We start from the raw sequence: 24,204 nt of genomic DNA on the forward strand, positions 1-24,204 counted from the left end.
TTACTGCTATCAATACGGTGTGTGCCGTACAACTAAGTGTTAGGATGGTTCGACAGTATACTGGTAAGCTATCTCAGGTGAAGGAAGATCTGATTAAGAAACGCCAAAGCATGAGGGCGTCTAACCCTACCGAGAGAATAGAACTGACAGAACTATCAAAGTTCATAAATAAGCGCAAGGAAGCCGACATAGGGCAGTTTAATACGCAGAGAATCGAGCATGCTCTAAAGAACGAAGGTAGCCTAAAAGCGGTGAAGAGGAAACTATGCATAGGTAAAAACGAGATGTATGCGTTAAAAGAGAAGGAGGGCAATGTCATTAGCAATATGGATACGATAGTTAACGTAGCCGTAGAGTTCTACACAAATCTTTACAGTAGCCAATGTAATCACAGCGTTAATGAGAGAGACAGTAGCGCACAGCTATGTGTCATCCCGCCAGTAACAAAAGAGGAAGTAAAGACAGCCTCATGAACAATGAAAAGAGGAAAAGCAGCTGGGGAGGATAAGGTAACAGCAGATATGTTGAAGGATGGGGGGAGAATGTCCAAGAAAATATAGCCACCCTCTATACGCAATGCCTAATGACCTCGGCCGTACCAGAAGCTTGGAAGAATGCAAACATTATCTTAATAATTAAGAAGGGGGACGCCAAGGACTTGAAAAATTACAGACCAATCAGCTTAGTATCCGTTGCCTGTAAGGTATTTACTAAGGTAATCGCTAATAGAGTCAGGACAACCTTAGAAATTAATCAACCAAATGATCAGGCTGGTTTTCGTAAAGGATATATCACAATAGATCATATTCACACTATCGATCAGGTGATAGAGAAATGCGCAGAATATAACCAAACTCTATATATAGCCTTCATAGATTACGAGAAAGCATTCGACTCAGTGGAAACATCAGCTTTCATACAGGCATCGCGTAATCAGGGTGTAGAATAGCCGTATGTGAAAATGCTGGAAGATATCTATAGCAACTGCACAGCTACCATAGCCCTCCATAAAGTCAGCAATAAAATTCCAATAAGGAACGGCGTAGGCAAGGAGACACGATTTCGCCAATGCTAATCACCGCCTGTTTACAGGAGGTATTCCGAGGCCTAAACTGGGAACAGTTGGGAGTAAGAGTAAATGTAGAATACCTAAATAATCAGCGATTCGCTAATGATGCTGCCTTGCTGAGTCACTCAGGAGGTGAACTGCAAATTATGATCAATGAGTTAGACAGGCAGAGCAGAACGCTGGGTCTAAAACAACATGCAGAAAAACAAAGGATAATGATCAACTGTTTAGCAAGGGAACAGCAGCAAAGGAGCAGCGGTTGCTCCATTACGAGCGCAACGGCGGAGTTACGTCATACCAGATTGCGCACCGAGTGGTGCGACCACCGCCGAGGTACAACCACGGCGAAGGTGTGACCACGCTGAAGAGGTGAAGCGGCTACAGTAATGTAGCTCTCGCTACAAAAACATCACTGGTGGTGTTGAAGAAATTGAAATTGTTAACGAACACACCATACTAGGAGTCACATTTTCTTTACGCCTTACATAGAATTCGGATGTCTAGAGGATAAAAAAAATATCTCGTTGGTTACAGGTGCAATTGTTCGTTGCCGCGCTTTCCTTACAGCTAAAATAACGCTGTAGATATATAATGCACTATTTGTCTCGCAAATACGCTATTGCTCATTAATATGGTTGACAACTACTAAAATCAACCTAGAAAAAAATTACTTGCTTCAAGAAAATATATGCGCCACATTGCCAACCTTCGTTACCTAAGCCACACAAGGCAAGCTTTTGAAATATTCAGTGTGTTAAGTTTTCAAAGTATGTATGAATTCGGCATATTGTTTTCATTTCAACTGTCGTTATCCTTTAGGTCTATGATTGAAGGCTCTGTGCTATTGAAACAACGATCACACAGTTAATACTCGCAACACAGACACTTTGCTACGTCCCGCTTTCCGCACTGACTATAAGTTCCAAGCATTACAGCGCAATCGTCCAATTATTTTAAATTGAAATAAAGCTATAAGTAACCCTACTAAGAAAGCATTGCGCGAATTATATCTTCACAATCCCTGACTTATCTGAAGTACAGCTGTTTCCTTGTATGTTTTGCAAATAAGTTTTTTTGCACTTTTATATTTTAATTAATGATGACTGCTTTATAGCTGTCCTGTTTTTTGTAAAAATTGTAACCTGACTGTGTGTTCGCTTTTTGCTTCTTTTTTGCATTAATATTATTATTATTATTATTTTGTGCGTGTAAAGATTTTCAACTGTGTCTGCTCCTATGCCTTGTAAATTTAATTATATTCAATTGAATTCAATATTTATTTTTTCCAGAAAGTGCCCGGAGGGTCTCCTTGGCTGCAAGCTGCTTATGCAGCTTGACTAAGGCAATGAAGACCGTTATATAGCAAAGTAACATCATAATATATTTAAAACAAACATGTTGCCTCTAATTTGCAACAGTAAATACAAGTTTTATATAATATTCGGAGCACTGAAGTTGTAGGAGGTAAATGAGATAAGTCAGGCATCATACAAAACAAAAAAAAACATTTCAAGAAATGTGCCAAAAACCTTTTACAATTGATTTGCTGAAATGAAGCACAAGAACAGAAATAGAAAAAAACGTAATAAGGTGCAACAAAACAAAGTATAACAAAGCAAATATTTCCAGAGGATAGCAATAACAATAAACGAGACCTAAAACCTCTTCTATTCAATCCTAAAGTGTTTGTATTTTTGTTTAATATCAGTGGAAGGTTATGTGATAACGCTTGATTATTATAAAAAGTGGTGAGCCGTGCGATTTCTCACAATTCTTTATTTCTTGTGGGTCCGTTAGTGTCACGACGCTGCTGAGACGCTAATGACATTAGTTTGTTGACTGCTGTAAGGGAGGAAGAGTAGAATGTTTTCAATAGACGAAATTCATAAATTTCCTCTATACTAAGTATTTCAAATAATCTGAAGGTACTTGTTCTACTGGCCATTGGTTCCTTATTCGCGATATGAAGAATTATTCGCTTTGGTATTGTTAGAAGCCTGTTTCAATTTCTCTTAGTGGTTGTGCCCCATACTAAAGTACAAAAATTTAGATGAGAATTAAATAATGCTTGATATATCTGAAGTTTGGCTTTCAAAAGAAGTATACTGCGGCATTGTGATACAGCTCCTGTAAATGAAGACAGTTTTCTGCATGGATAATTTATATGAGTATATCAGCCTAAGCTAGAAGAGAAGTATACTCCAAGAATTTTGTTGTCGTCAACCACGTTTATTTCTAGAGTTTCGAACTTAATTGTAAGGTTCGTTTTAACTCCTTTATTCCTGGCGCGAAAAATCATTGCTTTTGTTTTGACAGCATTAACCTTCAGTAGGTTTGCTTTGGAGCAAACACACACCTTTCAAGTAATCCGTTACATTTCAGTATTAAATTATTTATATGTTTTCTCCAGGAACAAGTAGAGTGCTTTCGTCAGCTTAGATGATAAAATTTGTTGAACAATGTCTTTCATATAGGTGTTGAATAATAGCGGACCAAGAACGCTGCCATGCGGGACTCCATATATAATAGGTAGAATCACTGAGTTGTGGTTGTATAAGTGTACAAACTGAGCACTGTTTTCAAGGTATGTTTTGAGTAAATCTTAGCACTTTCCGCGGATTCCATAAGATTGGAGTTTACTGATTAAAATTTGGGGAAAAATGCTTTGCTAAAGTCAATGAAAACTGCAAGTGCAAACATTTTGTTTTCTATATTTTGCAAAACGTTCTTTTATTGCTAATACAGCCATTTCCGTCGACAAGTTTTTCCTAAAGTGAAACTGCGCGCCACACAGAATGTCATGTCTATTAAAGAACCCAGTTACTCTAACAGAGAATATTTTTTCCCGTGTTTCGAGAAGACTGGATGAATAGATATTGGTCGATAATTTGTTGGCAAGTTGCCATCACCGTCTTTAAAGACAATTGACGTTCCAGCTATTTTTATTGAATCTGCAAATTTTCCAGACTCTATTACTAAGTTAAATATATCTTCAAGTATAGGCGTTATTATGCTCAAGGCGTATTTAACGAGCTTTATCTGAAATTATCGGTGTATAACGCCTTTGCTGTTTGGTAAATCCACAACTGTACTGAAGACATCAGACTCATCAGTTGGCTCTTAGAATATGCTGTCAATGATGGTGTGCTGTCAATGAAAGGCTGCCTGTGCCTCGTTAAGCTGTATACCTACAGCTTTTATTTCAGGGAGCCAGCCAGAATTTTCTGTGAAATAAATGCAATAGATTTGCATTGAATTGAAGACTCACGCCAAAAGTTCCCGTTGTACATTCTAGGTAAATTATTGCGCAATACTTTTTTAGCGTCAGCCTGACCTAAGCAACCCACCGAAACCGAAATTTACTTTGTAACCATTTCCCTTCCTTAACAACCCAATTACCCAACAAACGGCCTTGAGCCGCCCTTTCTAAATAAACAGCCCATTCATTCATTCTTTGTAACCACGGGAAAAATGGGCTAAGCGGGCTGCGCGCAGTAAACCTCTGCTGTACCTTGTGCAGGCAACCCACCATACTTTAGGGCGCTGCGCCGACATCCCATGTTTGTGTTCCGAACTATAGTGGCGTTTGGAGTCCCAGGTAGCCCAGTGCATCCTCGTAAGTAGGCACAGTCATTCCTGCGCATGATCTCATTGTTTTGCACAATTTAGTTGAAGGTGAGAGCCCAAATCATGTATAATTTGAAGCAATAGACTTAAGATGGTGAAAATTATATTACAAATCATCTATGAGTGCACTTGCTACAAATTTCGCATAAAAAAATGGAGCTATGCCGTTGGGTTGAGCACCCCTGTAGACGACGTAGCGACACCAGCGCCAATGAATTGGCTGCCCCATTTGGGCTTGCCACGTTTTTTCTCGCATAGCGCCCGCATTTCATCATCATTATCAGCCTTACTACACCCACTGCTGGGCAAAGGCCTCTCCCATGTCTCTCCAATTAACCCTATCCTTTGCCAGCTGCATCCACCCTTTGCCTCCAAACTTCTTAATCTCATCCGCCCACCTCACCTTCTGCCGCCCCCTGCTACGCTTACTTTCTCGTGGAATCCACTCCGTTACCCTTAAGGACCAGCGGTTATCTTGCCTTCCCATTACATGCCCTGCCCAAGTCCATTTCTTTCTCTTGATTTTGACTAGGATGTCATTAACCCGTCTTTGTTCCCTCACCCACTTTGCCCGCTTCTGATCTCTTAACGTTACACCTATCATTTTTCTTTCCATGGCTCGCTGCGTTGTCCTTAACTTAAGCGGAACTCTTTTCGTTAGCCTCCACGTTTCTGCCCCGTAGGTGAGTACTGGTAGGATTATGCTGTTGTACACTTTCCTCTTGAGGGAAATTGGTAAACTGCCACTCATGATCTGCGAGAATTTGCCATATGCGCCCCACTCCATTCTTATCCTTCTAGTTATCTCCCTCTCATGATCCGGATCAGCTGTCACTACCTGCCCTAAGTAGACGTATTCCGTCACGATTTCTAGGCCCTCGCTGCCAATTGTGAACTGTTGTTTCCTTGCTAGGCTGTCGAACATTACCTTGGGTTTCTGCATGTTAATTTTTAGACCCATCGATCTGCTCTGCCTGTCTAACTCATTGATCATGATTTGCAGTCCACCACCTGAGTGACTCAGCAAGTCAATGTCATCAGCAAATCGCAGATTATTTAGGTATTCTCCATTTATTCTTATTCCCAACTGTTCCCAATTCAGGCCTCGAAATACCTCTTGTAAACATGCGGTGAACAGCATTGGCGAGATCGTGTCTCCTTGCCTGACGCCCTTCCTTATTGGAATATTATTGCTGACTTTATGGAGGACTACAGTAGCTGTGCAGTTGCTATATATATCTTCGAGTATTTTGACATAAGGCTGTTCTACCCCCTGATTACGCAATGCCTGTATGACTGCTGATGTTTCCACTGAGTGTAATGCTTTCTCGTAATCAATGAAAGCTATATATAGAGGTTGGTTATATTCTGCGCATTTCTCTATCACCTGATTGATAGTGTGAAAATTGTGGAATATCCTTTACGAAAGCCTGCCTGATCATTTGGTTGATTAAAGTCTAACGTTGCCCTGACTCTATTAGCGATTACCTTAGTAAATACTTTGTAGGCAACGGATAGTAAGCTGATCGGCCTGTAATTTTTCAAGTCCTTGGCGTCTCCCTTCTTATGAATTAAGATAATATTTGCATTCTTCTAAACTTCTGGTACAGTTGAGGTCATAAGGCATTGCGTATACAGGGTGGCTAGTTTTTCTAGACGATGTCCCCTCCATCCTTCAACAGATCTGCGGTTACCTGATCCTCCCAGCTGCTTTTCCCCTTTTCATTGCTTCTAAGGCTTTCTTTACTTCATCTTTCATTACTGGCGGGATGACGCACTGCTGTGCACTGCTGTCTTTCTCATTAACGCTCTGATTACATTGGCTACTGTACAGGTCTGCGTAGAACTCTTCGGCTACGTTAACTATCTTATCCATATTGCTATTGACATTGCCCTGCTTGTCTCTTAATGCATACATCTGGTTTTTACCTATGCCTAGTTTCCTCTTCACTCTTTTTAGGCTACCTCCGTTCTTTATAGCATGCTCGAATCTCTCCATATTAAACTTCCTTATGTCGGCTACCTTGCGCTTATTTATTAACTTTGATAGCTCCGTTAGTTCTATTCTATCGGTAGGGTTAGATGCCCTAATGTTTTGGCGCTTCTTAATCAGGTCTTTCGTCACCTGAGATACCTTCCCGGTATCTTTTCGAACTGTCCTACCGCCTACTTCTACTGCGCACTCCGTAATTATTGATGTCAGATTATCGTGCATTGAATGAACATCAAGCTCATCTTCTTCCTCAGTTAAAGCCGAATATCTGTTTTGCAGCGCTATCCTAAACTCCTGTGCTTTCCCTCTTACGGCTAACTCGTTAATGGTCTTCTTCTTCACTAGCTTCTTCCGTTCCCTCTTCAAGTCTAAGCTAATTCTAGACCTTACCATTCTGTGGTCGGTAAAACGCACCTTTCCGAGGACGGCCACATCCTGAATGATGAAAGGTTTAGCGCATGGTATGAAGTCGATTTCATTTTTAATCTCCCCATTGGGGCTCTTCCAGGTCCACTTCCTGTTTTCTCGTTTGCGGAAGAAGGTATTCATGATCCGTAAATTATTTCTATCCGCGAATTTGACTAATAACTCTCCCCTGCTATGTCTAGAGCCTATCCCATAGTCCTCTACCGCGTGATCGTCAGCCTGCTTCTTGCCCACCTTCGCATTGAAGTCGCCCATCAGTACAGTGTACTGCGATTTTACTTTATTCATTGCCGATTCTACGTCCTCATAGAAACTTTCAACGGTCTGGTCATCATGGCTGGATGTGGGTGCGTAGGCCTGCACCACTTTCAGCTTGTACCTCCTATTCAGCCTAATTACTATAGCTGCTACCCTCTCGTTAATACTGTAGAGCTCCTCTACGTTGCCAGCTATATCCTTATTAATGAGGAAACCCACACCTAGTTCTCGTCTATCCTCTAAGCCGCGATAGCACACTATGTGTCCATCCTTTAGTACGGTATACGCCTCACCTGTCCTCCTAACTTTGCTAAGCCCTATCACATCCCATTTAATTTCCGCTAGTTCCTCAAACAGCACTGCTAGGCTAGCCTCACTAGCTAAAGTTCTAGCGTTAAACGTTGCCAATGGCGGCCTGTCCGCAATTGGAATCTGAACCCGCATTTATGTTTTATCTGTAGCGCCCGCATTTATGTTTTATCTGCCCAAAAGACCACGACAAGGGACCGATGTGGGCAGCTTGTGGGCTCTCCCGCTTTCCAACCCGCCGCCACGGCTGATGTGAGTGATTAGCCCTGTTGCTTGTGCAGGCTCAATTAGGCTTAAACAGGTTTCTCCCAGCGAGAACCCACACCTATGTTCCACCTGCCCTCTAGTATCCTGCAAGGGACCGATGTGGGCAGCATTTAGGCGCGCATGTTTTCCAGCCCCGCACGGCCAATGGTGACTTACAGCTGGTTAGCGTAGGCAGCACTATTTGGTCTAGCTGACGATGTTTCAGCATTGAGTCCAAATTGAAGTTGCATCTGTCCTCATGTACCCAACAAGGGTACGATGTCGGCTAGATGTAGGAATATGGCATTAGGTAGCCCTATAGCAACTCCGATATGGGACCAATTCGAATCAACAGGGGCAAGCCAAATTTGGGCTGGCCCACTTACTCCCCACAGGGGGCTGACTTATGAGCTCTTGCAGCTGTCTCTGCCTCAATTGTCCATGTGCGACCCACTAGGTACCCCCATTGTGTGCTACTTGGGCTGATCTTCAGTGTCCATATCCGTGGGGATATTACCGGCATTGTCAGTCTCTTGCGGCAGCGCTTCAATAGAAACTACGCTCCTAAGAGATCTGTACACATACTTTTTCAGAGAATCAAGAGAAGCGTACGTTTTCCGGCACCCTTACGTGCCGCATGTTACGTGGAAGTTCAGCTTCCGGCTATGCGGGTTACGTGTATGCGCTAACAGGGGCATGTACTTCGTATCGGAAACGCCCATTCCTGACAGCGATACAGCGTCGGCGGTGGAGCAGCCATTTTAAACGAAAGTTTCTGAGATCACCACAAACCCCAATTACAAAGAGGGAGCGATCTCTTTCTCTCTCTCTCTCTCGATATCTATCTCTCTCTCTATCGCTAGCACCTGGCCCAGGCTGGATAGCCATGGGGACGTATGAAAGTTTTTCTCTTTTTTTCCATCTTTCTTCTCCCTGTTCCTTCCTACAGCAGGTTGGCGCTGTTTCTAAAAACAGTTGTTCGCCTGTACCTTTTTCAATTTCGTCGATCTGTATTCTTGATACCACATCGATCATATGTTCATCGTCAGCTTTACGCTTCGGCATCCATGACGCCCAATTAAATAGTAAACTGCCAAACGCTCTTACGAACGTCATATCTGACAATTCATTAACCTATCACCGTTTTTTTGACAAAAATATTTATTCAGTATTTTGAATAAATTCTTGATAATTCGGAATGCTACGGAACATTAAAATTATTCTTGCTCTCCAGCGTAACTGCGGCACTGCTTGTTCAGCTTCGAAGCTCTGTTGTTGCTGTACGCGCCCATATGCGCGCACTTTTTTCCCTGTAGTGTTAATAGACTCAGCGTTGTTCTGCCGGCCTGCTTGGTGCAGCGCAGTGGTTCACCGATAGGCATGCAAATGCATTGTAAGCTGCGTGCCTTCGAAATTTTTGATTTATTTCTACGGGCTTCACAAAAGCGTCTGCAAGTCGCTTTGGAAGGCACACTTGCTGTTGCAGTCTGTTCATAACAATTCGATCATCGAGGTAAGGCTCCCTGTTTGTTTAACAGCTGAAAGTTGTAAAGGCGCCTCAAAACGCGTAAATAACAGGCTCGTGTATCGTCCATTCGAGCGTATTTTGAGAACTTAATTGTTGCAGCGTTAAGTTCTTGTGCTTGCGCGATATATGGCACCGAATGTCGCGCGATAAGAACGTTTGCATTTAAATGCGAGGGTAAAACGCTTTCACGCGTCATCTCTTGGGAGGATCGGCCGTTTACGCAAAATTCTTGATTGTGCGAGGCAGCTTTTTTCTTAAATCGATGTGTCTCCTCTATACGCTTTTTTCTGTCCATTCTCGCTGGCGGCTGCAATTGTGAAACGTTGCTGGCCAGCTACATACGGAAGCCACGTTTGTGCTTAGAGCGCCTGAATGTTTGAATGCGGAGTTCTGTGAACAATTCTTTTTGTCATTAATGACCACAACGCTGTCAAAATGTGCAGACGCAATTTATAATAGAATTGCTTTAACCGCAGAATTACTCTCGTGCAGGAGTTTTGTGATACATAGTGATTTTATACAATCGCGCACAAATATCGGCTTTTACTGTCACACTCACGAGGAGAGTATTGGTATCGCTAGGGAATTAGTTTTATTCTTTGAACTTCCAGGTCTACTGCACCGCTTGTACATGCGTATGGACGTTATTGATAATACTGTCTTGGAGGGTGGCTCCTTAACGCTCTGTCCAGAAGACCTACTGGAATTAAACGTCAATCCATAGTTCATTTCTGTTTTGACAAAAACTGCTCAGTTCAGTCGCAGCTCCACAGGCGTATGACCTTTCAATGCAAGGTGAGGTATCAATCCTACGGATCTGCTGCTACCCTAAGTGCTGTGTTTACATGTGTTAATCATTGTGTTATTTTTTGATCTTGCACGAATTATTTGTGTTCGGTATCTGCATAAAATGTGTGCCTTGCTAACTGTGAGAGCTTATATATTACATTTGCATTCGTAGAGCATGTGGCACAGGAAGCCAAAGGTCGGTTTAGCGGCTGCGAAGCTAAGGGCTTTCGTTGTCAAGTAACGGCAAAAATGAATGAAATGACTTTACTTACACCTTTTCTGAATATGTGCTAAATTTTCGCAAGCACGTCAAAGGCACTATTTATTCGGATTATAATTGATGCCATGTATACTGATCCCAAAAATGTAATTATCATTTTTGGTGATAGTGTTAGGTTTTTAATCAATTCATCAGATATGTCTGACCTTGCATATCAATCTACTGACTACTAGCCGGCGCTCACAGGCACTCTTATTCCCAGCTCTCGAGTGCTTTATTGTTTTTTAATGGAGTGAAGCTGGAGAGTTCTTATGTTTCCGGTCTTTACTTATTTTTCTCTATCAGCGAAACTGGAACTCAAAGTGTCTGAGAAAGCATAAATTTATTCGTACTTTTCATTATGAATGCCTTGCATGATTCTGTACAGATCATGTAGTAAAAGCGGTTATACAGCGAAAACATACAAACTGTGGGAACTACAAAGGAACTACAAAGAAGATAAAATGTAACATTAGGCAATAAAATTTAAACGCTCAGGCTTTGTAGTCTCGGGTTCGAACCCGACCGTGGCGGCTGCGTTTTTATGGAGGCAAAACTCTAAGGCGCCCGTGTGCTGTGTGATCTCAGTGCATGTTAAAGATCCCCAGGTGGCTGAAATTAGTCCGGAGCCCTCCATTACGGCACCTCTGTCTTCCTTTCTTCTTTCACTCCCTTCTTTCTCCCTTCCCTTGCAGCACGGTTTAGGTGTCCAATGGTATATGAGACAGATACTGCGCCATTTCCTTTCCCCCTAAACCAATTATTATTATTATTATTATTATTATTATTATTAGTAGTAGTAGTAGTGGTATTAATGTTGTTAATATAAATTTGCGTACGAGCCCTCACAAAAGATTTTCTGATCAGTGATGGAGACACTGGCACTGGGAAGATCATTCCGAATTAGAACTGCCTCAAGAAATGCAGGTGTCTAAAAGGCATGTTTTGCACAAAATGTGTCATGGATTAGATTCATAATGTAGACGTCTTCTCATTGCTTGATGGTATGTAGACATTTGTGGAGGAGACGACACGTTTGCTACGAATTTCCAAAGAATGGATAAGAATGGGGTCGAGAGCTTATATTAGGTTGTCTAAGACGTTCAAGGGCAGTTAACCAATATCCCTCAAGGGAAAAGTATACAACAGCTGCATCATACCGGTACATACCTCTGGGGCAGAAACGTGGAGGCTAATGTAAAGGGTTCAGCTTAAGTTAAGGGCAACGCACCGAGCCATGGAAAGAAAACTGTTAGATGTAACGCTATGAGACCGCAAGCGGGCAGAGTGTGTGAGAACAAACGCGGGTTAATGATATCCTAGTCGAAATCAAGAGGCAGGAAAGGCTTGGGCAGGGCATGTATTGCGAATGAAAGATAACCGGAGGCGCTTAAGATTAACGGAGTGTATTACAAGAGAAGGCAAGCGTAGCAGGGGGCGGATGATGGTTAGGTGGGCAGATGAGTAAGAACTTTGCGGACATATGCTGGACGCAGCTGGCAAAGGACAGGATTAATTGGAGAGACATGGGAGAGGAGTTTGACCGGCAGTGGGATTCTTCAGACTGCTTCTGATGATGATAATGACGACCGAACTTCACTTGCGGTTCTTAGTGCTCTCGTTGAGGCATCACACAAAGGCAAGTCGAGCAGTACCGCTTTTGGCGCTAGCGCGAGCGCGGAGCAATGAAACCTGAAGAGTCAAAACGGTGGCTCTAATAACATTCTACCCTGTATCACCATTCGTGTTGAGGTTTGCCTTGTTGAAGTCGTATTGAATGCATTTTACACAATGTTGTGGCCACAGATTGAGTATTGCGGAGAAGCAATCGCATGCGACGTACATTCGCTGATTCTAACAGCGTCAGAGTCATGTAGACGGCAGTAGAGGATGCTCTTGTAGTTCAAGAGCATACCACTGGCTTGTCTAATTTGGGAACGTCAGTGAAAATCATCATTCTTCTTCATTCAGCGTGTACACCACAATTTTGCGTTGCAAGCGCTTTTCACACTTCCCTTCGTTGCTGGCTGCTTGATCCGGCTCGTGAGGCACGCATGGTATGCACTCCAGGAAAATACATTCTGCCTATCGGATGTTTCTTCACACACAACGCATGTATAACGGCACTAATTCCAATCGAGCAAGGCGATGAGCGTATGAAAAGCTCCACGCTCCAGCCGGGCTTCGTGGCATTAGCAAATGGTAAGCATATAGTGTATGCGCGGAATGGATCGGCCCAAATGTCTGCTACGCCATGTACGCATACCCTTTAGAGCAGTTAATTTCGTTTCGGTCTCGGTCACTGCTTGAATAGTTAGCGCGCACTCGTATTATTCTGAGATCACATGAGCTAGGATGGAAAGGCAGGGAAAGCGGCCACGCCCTATTTCAAGAGGGCGCCGCTGGTAGGCTTTCAGTCGTGCCTCTACATGTGATGCAAACAGAACGTGTTGTTGGGCTAGTTGGTTCAATATTTCAGACATGGCAGTTGCACGAAACACACAGACACACACAAGAGAAGGTGCGGGACGAGCACCCATCCCGTACCCTGTCTTGTGTGCGTGTGTGTTTTGCGCAACTACCATATCGGATGCGAGGGCAGCATAGCAGAAGTCCAGGCTGACACCCCTTGACTCTAGAAACTAAAGAGATGAAAGAAAACCGCGAAAACAACAAAAAGCAAGGATAGGTGCAATTCAGCCCCGCACGTGCATACCTTGGTCCGCAAGGAGCTGCAGCTCAACCGCAGATAAGGCCACAGAAGCGAATTCGTGCAGTCATCATGAAGACGTTATATACCAGCCACTTTCAGTGAGTCTCTTCCTTCAACAGCTGCTCAGAGTGCTTGCTTAACATGCGGCACCAAGTGAAGACGAGCACGCAGTCAGGCACTCTAGTGCATTTGCGGCCACGCAAACAGATTGCCCTTGTCTACTTCGTAAACAATTTAATCATGTTCTTTTGCCGCTCGATTGGGTAAATTCCGGTCTGCCCAGCGTGCTTCCTTGCACAGGTTATAGGAAGCTTACAGATGAGACTTCAGTAAAGCTTGGTGCTTGGCTAGTTTGTTCGCCTTGTGTTCAACGTTTTGGCGCTAGCCTATTTCAAAGAATGTCTAACAAACCTACCGAGCATCAAGTTTTACTACAGTATATTTCTATTTCGGTAGCGCTTTCTGTGTGGTGCCGTCGTTCTCTTGCCTTGTGTTCCTGTTTTTGGCGCTAACCTAGTTAAAAGAATATGGGCGAAAGATTGAGCAAATTGCACGAAGCGTATTTTGTGGCTTTTCTCGAACTTGTTGTGATCTTTCCCCTTAATCAGTTTCAGGCGCACCTTCTGAAGTTTGGGGGTTCCAGAAAAAAACTATAATTCGCATGTGCCGGGCAATCTTTGCTTGATTGCGACACGTTATATACATCCAAAAAACTACTACTTTCCTGCTTATGGTATCTCTTTATTTTACCACCCCATCTTTCCTAGCTTCTTGGCTAGCTTGCACATCATTTTGAAGCAACCACTGAACAACAGTCATTACTAGAGCCTGAGGACATCTGCATTGTTAAGATGCTAAAGCAGGAGGGTATCCGAGAGTGTAAAGTTGACCCACTTGTCTGCGAGAGCTACTTTCCTTGGAGTGTACGCTAAACTGTTTGAGAACTTTCATTAGAGAAGAGTTGGTTGGTTTATTGGTTTATGGGGGTTTAACGTCCCAAAGCGACTCAGGCTTTGAGAGACGCCGTAGTGAAGGGCTCCGGAAATTTCGACCACCTGAGGTTTTTTAACGTGCACTTACATCGCACAATAAATGGGCCTTTAGAATTTCGCCTCCATCGAAATTAGACCGCCTCGTCCGGGATCAAACCCGCGTCTTTCGGGCCAGCAGCCGAGCGCCATAACTACTCAGCCACAGCGGCGGCCCAGAGAAGGGTTGGCGATTCCTGTTTTTTTTTAGTTTAGAATGCACTGCATCTAACGGAAGAGCAGAAGCGGCTTAGTGCTTGCGGTTAAAATTTCCAGCAGATGTGCCTGTTGAGAAAGGATAGCCTAATCCTAAGAATCCCCTGCAAGAATAAGCCAAGTGCAGAGAATTTATGCCTTATCTCAGAGAGGTTCGAATTTTGCTATATTACTACACAATATCTAAACCACGGTCTTTTCCTGTGGTTAAGCAGATCATTTGAAAATGACCAGCTAGTGGGTAAAATACCCGAGAAACCAGGACGCAATGAGGAAGACCAACGGCCCCAGCCCCTATGAGCCAGAAACGAGATGCTGAGTCTCAGTGCCAAGAAAGAGTCGATGTTACCACCAAACATGCATCAACTGGGAGCGCCTTCAGAATCGCTTCTGAAAGCTGTCAAGGCTACTGCATCCGGGAATTGTTCATGGTTTATATGTTGGAGTAGTGTTCTATGCTAACAACAAGGCAGGCGTATCCTGTATTCATTAAAGTCTGTCGTCCTCCTCCTACTCATCGTTTATATGAAAATAACTCTAAATATGGTTCTGTCAAAAGGTGGTTGTTTTGTGCAGAGCAGCAGTTTTTACCGGCATCTCCTTGCACCAAGCCTCCCGGAAACCCTCCAGCTTTTGGGATATCATTTGAACAGTGGTTGCTTAAAAATGAGGAGCAAGCCACACAAGGTGATAGGAGTAATGGAAAGGGAAAAGGAAAGAAGTCTGGTTGATGCGTGGGTACTATTTTGTGTTTTTGACCACCACCCGTGCTCCAGAACCTGCGCCTACAAGTGAATATGGAAAAGGCGACTGCAAGAATTGCGAGAAAAGGCACAATACAGCTTTGTCCAAGGTGCTCAAGGTGTGGCGTATTTGCTGTCTCTCTCTCACCTGTAGAAATCAGCATGTTGAGCAGAGTGAAAGCCTAGACGGATACAGTTATTATGTTTGCGAACCGCGGAAATACCATATGTGGCTGCATTGTGAAAAATATGATCGTGCTCTGATTGTGTGGCATCCTTTCCTTGGTGTCAAACGTTAAACAGGCACCCAGGTGAACTGGTGAGGTAAGAGATGGAAGTGGTTGAGACATGCCGTCTACACTATTGGTGGCATCTGCTCCCCTTCTGTGGCCTTGTCTACTTTGAGGCTGCACCACACCTATGACGCCTTTTGGTTGTTTCGCCACTTTTTTTTTCATCTTAGATTTTATGGTCAAGGAATAACAGAAAGGGATTCGGCTATTGACCATTTTCACGGGGAAAGTAGAGAGCAGCGATACACCGGAGGGGGATCCTTTCATCCTCATGCTGGCTTCAGCAGTGACCCAAGGGCCGGGCCCTGTGTAAGATACACTGGGCTTGAAACCAATCAAGGTCTGACGAATAGAACATGAAAAAAAGCGAGGAAATTAGCCATCTGCATGTGCATAGCGATGAATTCAAGAAATGCAAAACTAAGACCTACATGCACTAAAAGAACTGCACTCCCGACTTTTTATCAATGTATCATCACAGGCAGCAGACAGGACAGCTTTTCCCGGGAAATCCTAGAAACAGTCAATATTCTTCATGTCAGTAATCAAGGTATAAGCACACCATTTTTATGCGTGCCTAGGAAGGAGTTGGTATTCCTGTATGGCACGGCCAGCGCTTAATGCGGCCGATGCGAGCGGCGGAACAATAAACCATGAAAGGGCCAGTGAGAAGTGTGTCGCTGCTCGCCTATTTATCTAATGGCCTTCAACTCCTTTATGCCTTTTTTTCATCATTTTATTCCTATTCTTTTTTCTGTCTCTACGATTTTAACGCTTTTAGCCGCCTCTTGGCCACGTGTTTTATTGTTTTTACCTCATTAATTTTTTGCTTGCATGATGTTTACGTCATCGGTTCAAATCGCTTTTTGCTTGAGGTCTCTGCCCTCCTTTGTAATATTTGTACTTTGTGAAGTGACTACACTTATTCTTGTTTATCGAAGAACAATCCACATTCATCCATAGCTTACTAATGCCTATTTGCACGTCTTTCTCCGAAATAAAGTTACAGTTGTCTGTCAGCGCTCGTGTGTATCTTTCCCCTTCTTGTGTCCTTGTTCAACGCGCTGCTTTCTTTTGGTATGGTATTAGTGGCCGCATCAATTAATATCAGGCGCCATATCTCAAACACGACACAAACCATAAAAAATTGTCAATAAAAATAATTGCGCGTATGATGAAATTTCAGTTGGAAGTCGGCACTAGTTCTTTTTATGTGTCCCTTTTCTGTCGTTCTCAGTGATGGGCGCTGTAGGAGTAGGGGGTAATTGGCAGTAATTTCACATAGGCCTTGCAGTTGTAGTTTGTATAATTACGGAGAAATTCTGCAGATATTTATAAAACGGTTCGCCAAGCAACCTTCATGCAGACATGGTCTAAAACGAATAATAACCCTTAATAGAAATTTGCTAGTAAGAAGAAAGTAGTTAAACAGAATAATAACTAAAAGAATGGAAAAGATTGTTGCCAGCCCCGGTATCAGCCATTGACACTGAAGCACCTGAGCTGGGGCAGCGGAAAAAAGGATAGAAGGCAGAACGGAGTAATGAAATGAAAGAGGTGAGGGGACAAGAAAAGAGGATAGTGGGGAGAACTTTACTACTGAATTAAGTCTTCTGTGATATTTAGCATGTGCACATGACTGAGACTAAGTCAACGAAACCAAGGAGCGTACTTAATTTCTATATTTGTGGTGTTGATAAATGAGAGAGGTAAACATTTAGCTTTTATTGATAAGAAAAGCCGAAAACAGAAACCCACATGCAGCTGGTTGGATTCGAAGCAACGACTTCTAAATTTGCCGTCCTGTGCTCTAACAGCTAAGCTAAGGCGACGGCTTTCTAATCTCTTTTCGGGGGTATTTTTGTTTAGTTTAACCGACCTTTATAGTGTTCACCAGCGCCACCCTCATCCATAACGGCGGACGCAGTACATCCTGTATTACAGTTAGGCACGTGAGGCATGATAGAAAGATAAAGGCGAAAGCTGTGCGAGAAGCCCCTTATGCTGCACATGGCATCAAGACTGCCAGAATCGAGGCCCTCGTTAGCCATTGAGCACACAAGGCATGAGAAAAGAGGGCTCGTTATGTCATACAAAACGGAAGCTAACTTTCAACGAAACCAAAGAGCATATCGTCTGCTTTTTAATTTGTCGAGAGCATTTTGGAATGCTCCCTTTTGAATGGAGACGTTGAAAGAAGCCTTAAAGGGCACATTGACGTGATGAAGAAATAAATCCGCATGCCAAGTGGAAATGCCGACATCAGAGAATAAGTGGACAAATATTTTCACATTTAGAGGGAATACATCAAGAAACAACCAAGTTTTGCAGAGCTACTTGATATCTACCCAGCCCTGGACACTGAGCTCTCGAGAGCTGGGTACAGCATACTTTTTGATTGCAATAATAACCTGCTGTCATTAAGCGGCAGTGCCATCTTACATTTTACTGTGCTTTTATAGCTGCAGCCAATGGGAGGAAGCTCGGGTACGTTCAGAGCAGCGTTCGGCCAGGTGCACTACAACTTTCACGGGAACAGCAGCTTGGCCCTCACAATCCCTATGGGTGGCACTGACAGGAACACAGCCACTTGCCAATGCAGTGGCGCATCGCTAAACCTCTGAGCCACTTAGTTTGTAGTGGTATGGGGCCTCGCCGCCTTCTATGAATGCTGAGTATAGAATGACCAATTTTGTATATATATGGCCATTAATCCACGGAGCTCCGTTTGGTGTGCGGTTTGTTGGCCAACACGAACTAACTTACAGAAACGCATAGATACCACAAAGATAATCAACCACAAACGCACCAACGGGAACGGCAGTAATGCACAATGCGTTGGCATTCATAGCACACAAGGAGACTGAAATTCCCACAGAAGTTTTATTGTTACTATGCTATGAAGATAGAAACACTGGTTCCTGACTCTCAAAGCAACAATAATTTTCATATTACTGCATTTTATTATTATGCCTCGCATCCTGGATCATAGCTCAGTGGTTAAAGCGGATAGCCCAAATACACGAGTAAACGTTCGAAAACAATGTTTAGTTTAAGTAAAAGTTGAACTATGGCGTCTCATTTACGATGTCTTTTTCAGCTCCACAGTGAGTTCCAGAGTCTGACTGGAGTAAGCGCAACGAAACCAATCTCGGTAGCTATTAGAAAAACCGATGTTTTGCGAATGCATTTTGTTGGTTCTCTTTCGATTTTAAAGCCTCAATCGCTTCCCGCGTTGTCTGATCTTTTTAGATGTAAAGTACACATGCCTGATGAAGCAATGTTGATTAGTTTTACTTTTTCATTACCTCACACCATAGAAAATGCTACACCAGATATGCTTTACTGTCGCACGCATCTCTGTGTGGTTTTTATTGTTTTTTTTTGTGATTTCAAGAAATATGTGTATCATCACTTTTCTTGCATTTGAATAATCCTTTATATACCAAGTTTTTAGCAAATGAAACCTTTAGCTGTGAGTCAGCGCATGTCCTATGTCTCCCTTTCTCTGGTCCTTCGTTTTTTGCGCTATTTTTACAATGACCCTGAATCGGCTGGCCCTACTCAACTTTTGCTAATATACAATATCAGCATCAACAATAAACAGTACACTCTTGCAAGGGAAACTGCGCTTTGCCAATTTAACTGAGTTTCATTGCAAATAATTCTAGTGTTCTAAATTACTCGCGTTCTTAAACCGACCTGTCTGACTGACACAGGGTGAAGTTTTCATCGTTTAGAGATTTTCATTTTAAAATCCGTGATAAATGCATAATAATTAGGTTATATTCACTAACAAATTTTTTATGTTCTTTAGAATGGTTATAATGTATATTCATGGCCGTCAACATAGAGAGAGAGCCTTGGCTTGACCTTTGAACGACTGATGCTCCTGCTGATAGAAGAATATGCCCGGTTGCGAAGCGCGGTTTACATTTCTTCCACCAGACGTTAGATCATATTTAATCATTTTGTAGCAAGCGTCAAAAACTTCGCCATTTTTGCAGACCTGCATGGGGGCCCCATCTTTGCATGGCCGGCAATAATGCACTCAAATAGAGGGAGGATTCATTAATTTTTTGGTGATATTACGTTCTCTATTATTCCGCAAACCGAGAAAAATTAAGTGACATTGCTTTCTGAGAATTCCTCATTTCCCATGTTGGCTCTAGGGTGCGCTTAGAAATCTAGCACATAAGTTTCAGGCTCTGTTGTTAATGGAAGCTATTTGACTGCACTGCTGTGTAGAAATCTGCGAGCTTCGGAAGCTAATAAATGTAGTACAGCTGGACAGTGAGGAGTATGACATCGTTAAGAAGGTAGAGGATGGCTTTAGTTCGTGCCGTCTGCTGGGTCATGACCGTGAAGAGATACCTCTGCCAGCCAGGACAGAACAACATCCGCATAGATCTGAACTTCCAGGTGCAGTGTAACGAAGCAATTTAGAGATATTATCGCAGCACAAACAAAAATAGAAAACAAAATCAAAGAAGATAGTAGAAGCAATGCGGAAATAGAACACAGGTTGTTTTTATGAGTTCTGTGTGAGTGACCCGGAGAAGTGAAACGCCCGGATTGCATTTTTTGTTGCCAGGATGCCCATTAAAATTGTCCGCTTTTATGCAGGAAATATACAGTCGCACGGCTGATGCTGTCAGGCGCTTGGTGCGGAATGAATATGTCTTGCTTCTCATTATATTTTTGCGTTATAAGCGCTGCAGCCATGTTTGAACAATTTTATTCAAATAATAACTGCATTATTTTGCACCATTGCCTATACGAAGAGGTGGTTTTTTCTTGGCACTCACAAGGGCATCAGGACCAAATATTCCTGAAAAGAAAATGGTTGCCATAATATTTTTACATTGTCCAAGGCGGGAACGACGGAAGGACGGACCGAGCACAGCGCACAGGCCTCGAGCACAGGGCCCGCAGAGAGCACCGAAGCCAAGAACACGCGCACCTCCGAGACACTTCGTTCACTTCGCCGTCACAAAGAATATCCGTTGCACGGCCCCCCGGGTGCAAAAACACCGTCTCGGTGTAGTTTAGGGCTTGGCAAGAGATGGCGAGACGTAGGGCTTGAGGAGAGAGACGTAACTGTAACTGTAAATTAACTGTAACTGTGGTCCAGGGAAAGGGTGGCTGTTTTCTGCAGTGGAGCAGTTTGTACCGGCAGCTTCTTGCACCAAGCCTCTCGGAAACCCTCCAGGTTTTCGGATATCTTTTGAACAATGGTTGCTTAAAAATGAGGAGCACGTCACACAAGGTGGGAGGAGTATTGGAAAGAGAAAAGGAAAGAAGACTTGTAGATGCGTGGGTACTAATGTGGCATTTTCAGCACCGCTCATGCTGCAGAACCTGTGCCTACAAGTGAATATGGAAGGGGTGACTGCAAGAAGTGCAAGAAAAGGCACAATACTGCTTCGTGCAGTGTGTTGAAGGGGTCGTGTATTTTCTGTGTCGGTCTCTGACGCGCGGAAATGAGCATGTTGGGCAGAGTGAAAGCCTGTAGAAGGATACAGTTATGTTTAAGAAGCGCACAAATACCATATGTGGCTGCATTGAGGAAAATATGACCGTGTTCTGATTGGTGTGCCATTCTTTTCTTGGTTCCACACGTTAAACAGGCACCTTGGTTAACTGGTGAGGGAAGAGGTTGAAGTGGCTGAGACATGCCATCTACACTATTGATGGCAGCTCCCCTTCCATGGCCTTGACTACTGCGAGGCTGCACCACACTTACATGCCTTCTGGCTGTTTCGCGACTTTTTTCTTCATCTTAGATTTGATGGTCAAGGAATAGCAGGAAGGGATTCGGGTATTGACCATTTTCACGGGCAAAGTGGAGAGCAGCGATTCGCCGTGGGGCGGGGGGGGAGGGGGGGATACTTTCCTTTTCATGCTGGATTCAGCAGCATGCCAGGGACGGGATGTTTGTAAGATACACTGGGCTTGAAACTAATCAAGTCAGACTTAAAGAACATGAAAAAAATGCGGGCATATGGCGATGAATTCAAGAAATGCAAAACTGAGACCGACATGCAAGAAAGTAACTGCGCTCCCGACTTTTTATCAATGTATCGTCACAGGCAGCGGTAGAGATAGGTTATTGTGGAAGCAGTCCAGAATCTTCATGTCAGAAATCAATCTATTAGCACACCCTTGTTCTGTGTGTCTAGGGAGGTATTCCTGTATGGCATGGCCAGTGTTTAATGCGGCCAATGCAAGCGACGACACAATCAACCATGAAAGGGCCTCTGAAAAGATTGTCACTGCTCGCCTAATTGTCCATTGGCCTTCAGCCCCCTTCTTGCCTTTCTTTTCATAATTTTTATTCCTATTCTCTTTTGTGTCTCTACGACTTTAACGATTTGAACCGCCTCTTGGCCACGTGTTTTATTTTTTTTTACTTGCCATGATGTTTACGTAATCGCTTCAAATCGCTTTTTGCATGAGGTCTGTGCCGTCTTTTGTTATGTTTGTAGTTTTTTGATATCGTTGTGTATTGCCTCGGGGCGTAAGGGGGTTAGGAAGAAAAGAGAAAAGAAAGTAAACAAAAGAGTCGGTGGGTGTTAAATAAAGCAGGAAAGATGTGCCCATCTAATGAAGGCGAGGAGGGAGCGGTGATGTGGCCCCTGCGTCCTATCAATATATGAGGACGGGTTGTCAGGGTGGAGACCCGCTGCTGCCAGGTGGCAAATTTTAGTTGGCTTCAGTGCCAGGCAATCCCGCAACAAGTGCTGAATGTCAGCCTTAGTGTCTTGTGAGTTGCAGTCTGGACATCCTTGGCGGGGATATAAGTGGCGAAATTGAGGCCACGTTCGAGTTACGGCAGGAGTGAGGCAACTCCGACCCAGATTCCGACCCAGAATTCGACCCGGATTGTGCTTTGTAAAGTGACTACACTGATTCTTGTTGATCGCAAAAACAATCCATATTCTTCCATAGCTTACTATTGCCGATTTGGAGGTCTTTTTCCGAAATAAAATTACAGTTTTCTGTCAGCACTCGTGTGCATCTTTCCCTCTTGTGTCTTTGTTCATGGCGCTGTTTTCTTTTGGTATATTATTAGTAACCGCATCAATTAATATAAGGCGCCATATCTCTAACGTGGCAGGAGCCATCAAAATTGTCAATAAAAATAATTGCGCGTATGATGAAATTTCAGTTGGAAGTCGGCACTAGTTCTTCTGATGTTTCCGTTTTCTGCCGTTCTCTATGATTGGCGCTGTAGGAGTAGGGGGTAATTGGCAGTAATTTCACATAAGGCCTTCAGTTGTAGTTTGTATAATTACGGAGAAATTCTGCAGATATTCATAAAACTGTTAGCCAAGCAATCTTCATGCAGGCATGGTCTAAAACGAATTATAAACCTTAAAATAACTTTGCTAGTAAGAAGTATGTGGTCTATCAAAAAAAATATTTAAATGGACGGAAAAGATTTTTTCCAGCCCAGGAATCAGCTATCGATACTCAAACAGCTGAGCTGGGTCTGCAGAATTAAAGGATAGCAGGTAGAATGGAGAAATGAAATGAAAGAGGTGAGGGGGCATGAAGAGAGGATAGGGGGAGAACTTTTCTGCTAATTGATTCTTTTGTGATATTTTTTATTTGCACATGTCTCAAAACAAGTCAACTAAACCAAGGAGCCTACTTATTTTCATTATTTGTGGTGTTGATAAATGAGAAATTAATGGGATAAATATTTATGTATGATTGATAAGAAAGGCAGAAAACAAAAATCGATATGCGGCTGGTTGAATTTGGAGCAACGACCTCTAAAATTGCCGTTCTGTCCTCTAACAACCAAGCTACGGCGACGGCTTTATGATCTCTTTTCGGGAGTTTTTTGTGTAGTGTAACCGACTCTGACAGTGTTCACCAGCGCCCCCTCATCCATAACGGCGGACGTAGTACATCCTGTATTACAGTTAGTCTCAAGTGAAAGATGACCGATGAATAATGGCAAAAGCTGTGCGAGAAGCCCCTTAGCTGCCTATGTCTTCAAGACCGCCAGAATCGAGGCCCTCGTAAGCCATTGAGCACACAGGAAAAGAGAAAAAAAGGGGCTCGTTATAACATACATAACCGAAGCTAACGGTGAACGAAACCAAAGATTATATCGGCTGCTTTATAACTTGTCGAGATCATTTTGGAATTCTCCCTTTTTTAATTGAGACGATGAAAGAAGCCTTGAAGGGCACATTGACCTGATGAAGACAGAAATCCTCATGCCAGGTGGAAGTGCCGAAATCAGACATTCAGTGGATAAATCATTTCACATTCGGAGGGAACACCTGAAGAAACAACAAAGTTTTGCAGAGCTACTTGATGTCTACCCAGCCATAGACACTGAGCGAGAGCTGGGTACAGCATACTTTTTGATTGTAATAATAACCTGCGGCCTATAACCAGCAGTGCCATCTTACATTTTACTGTTTTAATGGCTGCAGTCAACGGGAGGATGCTGAGGTAAGTTCAGAGCAGCGTCCGGGCAGGTGGGCGAGAACTTGCTCGGGAAGAGCGACTTGGGCCTCGCAATCCCTACGGGTGGCAGCCACAGGAACACATCCACCTGTCAATGCAGTTGATGTTCGCTAAAGCGCTGCGCCACTGCATTTGCAGGTGGCTGTGTTCCTGTCACTGCCGCCCGCAGGAGTGGCGCATTGTTAAAGCGCTGCGCCAATGCGTTTGTAGTAGTATG

Source organism: Amblyomma americanum, chromosome 2 (assembly GCF_052857255.1).
Source record: "Amblyomma americanum isolate KBUSLIRL-KWMA chromosome 2, ASM5285725v1, whole genome shotgun sequence".
NCBI lineage: Eukaryota > Metazoa > Arthropoda > Arachnida > Ixodida > Ixodidae > Amblyomma > Amblyomma americanum.